We start from the raw sequence: 4350 nt of genomic DNA on the forward strand, positions 1-4350 counted from the left end.
TCTGGTACTTGAGCAGTCATCCATTACCAGATCTGAAAGGCTTTCCTGGCTGACAGAGGCCAGCCCCTGCTCCTGTAGGCACTGTGAGGTGCAGTCCCCTTCAGCAGCTCCCTTCCTTCCCCAGCCCCCTCACACCAACCCGTGGGAACCTGTTCCACAATCTCACTTCCCTGAGTGAGGCAGAAGCATCAGGAAATTATTATTTCTCACAGACACATAGGTGGTACCATATGGGTGTGCCCCACTGTTTTTGCATCTTCTATGCTCAAATGTTTAAGGAGCTCTTCTCACCTGGCTCTGCTTTACAGATCAAACAGAACCCTCTCCCAGCCTTTGTTTGCTGGGATAAACAAGCTCAGTCCTTTAGTCACCACTTTCAAGATAGGCTTTCCCTTCTCCTGAACATCTAAAAGTAATCCTTTTCACCTGATATCAGTGAATATTTTTATTAATTTTTTTTTACTCCCCCAAATGGCCCACCTTATTCCAGACAAGTGCTGCAGTAACATTTAAAGTTCTTTGTATTTACCAGGATGATAATGAACTAGAGATGGGTCTATCTAAAAATTAAAGAATTTCTCTCGAGCTCTGCAGTTATAAGCATGTTAATCTACTTTTTTTTGCCCATACTCAGGGGAAGTACAGTGATTCACCTCATCCACCTCCTCTGATGCATGAGAGGAGGGGAGCCACTATGTTTGTTCCCTTAGTTGGGGATGTCATGTCAATGTGTAATGTCAAAACTGATAAATGCAAATGGATTACTCTCATTAGCATAAATAATGCAATGACTAGGATCAGCACGAGCGCATCCTGGGAATTTTAGGTTTTTTGATACATATTTTAAAAATCTGATTTTCAAAAAGAAAATGACAATGCACCATTCTGATACATAGAAATAGCACAAGGATGAACCAATATGAGCTGCACTGGATGAGCCTCTGCTCTGTAGTTCTGTCAGTACAGCTGTGCTGTGCCTTCTGTAGAGGCAAAGGGCACATTCAGAGGAGGAAATTTTCTGTCAGGACAGCGGTACCACAGAGCTTTTTCTAACTCTAAACAGCACAGCTCTGCTGCCAGTCCAGAACCATGAGAAATACCTTTCTGTGTTCATAAAGCCTAGACCATATTTGCTATTCTAACTTCTGTGCCTTGTTACTGTGAAATCATACTAAATTCCTTGAGTCTTTCCCCATATTTCTATTTAGATCTGGAATAACTGGATGTTGTAGCATGCCAAAATAAAATTCAGTAGGTTTGGTGTTACACATGCATATTGTATTATAGTTATGTACAATATATCTATTTTTCTATCACCTCTATTTATATGTTGCCAACCCTTATCCATATGATTTTTCTACTTGTATTTTGAACAAGATAGCTGCAAATCACATTTCAACAATGGACACAGGCAATGAAATTACTGTGACATGAAGACTACATATGTGCTACATACTTGTGAAGACATTTTTAAAGTCATTTGAATGGCAAGGGTGCAATTTACTACATGTTTGAGTAATTACTCAAGTTCTGTAGCTGATTGGAAGAATGAAGGTTTATGCACATATATGATGAATGCTGTTCATGCGTCAGTTATCACAAATACTGTTCTGAATATGAAGTTATGTACAATAAGGTTAAAATTCCTGCAATTTGGCTGCCAATGCATCAAGAAGTCTCTCCCTAAAAGAGAGAAGCAAAGCTTACATTGCACAACAACTTTCAGCATTCAGACGGTTAGAAAAGTTAATTTGGTTCGACCGTCATACCTGTATTTATCATTTTCAAAAGTGTTAAGCGTATCATGCCTTGAAGATATATGAAAGGGAATGATTAAAGCCATATTGTTATTTTAAATTGAGTTTGCTTACTTAATTTCCTAATCTTTCCCCATGACCTCTGATTTTGCCATAAACCAGTCTGTTTCTAAGAAATGTCCTTTAGGTTGAAAGCTACGTACAGCAGGGCATTCGTGGAAAGTTGTCCTAAGGAGTAGTGTGTGGTGACAGCGATGTGAAGGTCTCTACAGAGGGTATCTTTAAGGAAAGTCATCACATATGGCAGAATTTCAAAGGAGTCCTACATACTACATCTGCCTCTCCAGCTACTCAGGTGTTCTGCGTAAAGCACATTCAACAGTGGAGCTGAGGCAATGTAACAGATTTGCTAGCTAGGCTTGGCAGAAAAAAGAGACACTGTACCAAGATGTATTACATATGCTTTTAAATGCCTTGTCTGCAAGAAGCAAGTGATCGTATGTAGGTAGAATATACAAGGATTGTGCTATCCTATACAGAGGGTATGGAAAAGCTGAAAATATGGGTTTGTGATGCTAAAGGGAGCATTTGCACACATTCCCCCGCCCGGAACAGTAAGTATTCCAGCAATCCAACTATTTCTGTTACCAGGCGCGTGGACATTAAATGAGCCTGAAACAGATTTTCATCCCCAGAGCACAGAAAAGGAATCACCTTCCCGAGTCATAGCAAAGTCTCAGCACAAACGTCCCCAAATACATTGCTGTCCACAGCGAGGTGAAGCGTGAAATGGCCATTTGTTGAGGGCAGTGGGAGGCTGCTCTGGATGTAAACACTATTTAACCTTTTCGAGTTTTATGTCGTTCATTGTTAATAATGCTAAATGACGCATTCTGAAGCCACTCTCACACAGTGCACTGTATCTTTAGAGGGAATGAAGCCTGTTACGGACATCAAGTTTTTCAAGTCCTCTCCTCCAGGGCGTAATTCTCTCAAGCTCCGCTGACAGCCTCTGGAGCTGCAACGACTCTGAATGTGCGGGTTACAGCAGGACTAGCAACTCGCAGCCACCTCTGGGACGCTGCTTGTAACGAATGATGCTGAGCAGCCCAGCCCAGATGTCCTGACCCTTTCTACCCTTCCCAGCTGTGTCTCCAGAGACAAGGAGCTCTGTCAGACACCATGCCGCTCGCTTGGAGCAGGAAGAAGGCAAAGGGGCTACAGGCAGGCTACAACCCCGTGTCACCCTGCAGGTCTTGGCTGCCGGCGTGTCTTCATCTCCCCCACAACATTTTGAAGCTGGGCAGAGCCACTTGGGGGGTGTGAGGGGGTGTGTGGGGTGTGTGTGGGGGTGTGTGTGTGGGGGGGGGTGTGTGTGCACATACTCTTTCTTTTTGTTATTTTTAGAAGGACATGAGAAAGCCGGTATAGGACTTTGATTTGAGGAGCTGGGTTCTTCTGTTTAGGGAATGGCTCATTTGCAAATAGAAATTTTGTTCTGAAATAGAATGTGGGAAGATTAATTTAATTTAATTTTTTTCAGTTGGTAGGAATGGCTTTGATGTTTTATCAATAATAAGGATATTTTGTTATATTAAAGATTTTGGAATGGAAACCGTACATGTGTGAATAAGAAAACATCAACATGGGACTTACTGAAAAGAAAGTGCTTTTTTGAATAACTTTCCAGGGTGAAATGTTGTCCAAATGGCATTTTTAAAGAAGTATTATTATTGAGGATGCTAGAACTCACTTGGCCGACAAATTGTTTTATTTCCTCTACTCAACAATTTGCTTGTGGATAAAGCTCTTACCTCTGGCTCTGCTCCTGACAGCTGCTAACTGGAGGTTCAAGACTCCTTATTCGCGCTGCCACGCTGAGCGCAGGGCTTCAGCCGCTGCCGGGGGTGACCCATCCCCGGGGAGCGGGTCCCTCCCGTCCATCCGCAGGCTCTCCGGCGCTGGGGGCGGGTGTCCCACCTGGCACGGCCTGTGCCCCGACACCTCTGCGGGGACACCGTGCTCGCTGCCACCGGCATCGTGAGCACACGGGCTGTTGCTTACTGAGTATGTATTCCAGGGTGACTTCTCTGAATATTTTCTTTCCAAGGATATGTTGGTATCGAATTTTTAATTATATTTTTTTTTTAGTAACGGTTTACTCTAAGCAGGACGTGAAAGGAGAAAAAAAAAAAAAAAAGTTTTTCGGTTGAAGTAAACCGAAAAGCGCGTGACGAGATTCAGTGCGTTTGCACCTTCAGAGACAGCGATGCGGGCGGGCAGGTGTTGCGGGACTGGAGCCCCCCTTGCCCTGAGAGCGGAGCTGAGCCACCGCGCTGCTCTGGAACCCAGTTCCCACCCGGACGTTTGACGTTCCAACGCCAGCGCCGCCCCCGGGCGCGGTGGGTGCGCTGGCGGCTTCCAGGGGGACGGCACCCCGGCCGGCGCCGGAGCGGCTGAGGGGCTCGGCGGGGCGGGGCGTGGGGCGGCTGAGGGGCGGGGCTTGGCGGGGCGGGGCCGGGCGTGGCTGAGGGGCTCGGCGGGCGCGGCTGAGGGGCGGGGGCGGGCCGGGCCGGGCTAGGCCGGGGCTGGG

Source organism: Falco cherrug, chromosome 6 (assembly GCF_023634085.1).
Source record: "Falco cherrug isolate bFalChe1 chromosome 6, bFalChe1.pri, whole genome shotgun sequence".
Taxonomy (NCBI): domain Eukaryota; kingdom Metazoa; phylum Chordata; class Aves; order Falconiformes; family Falconidae; genus Falco; species Falco cherrug.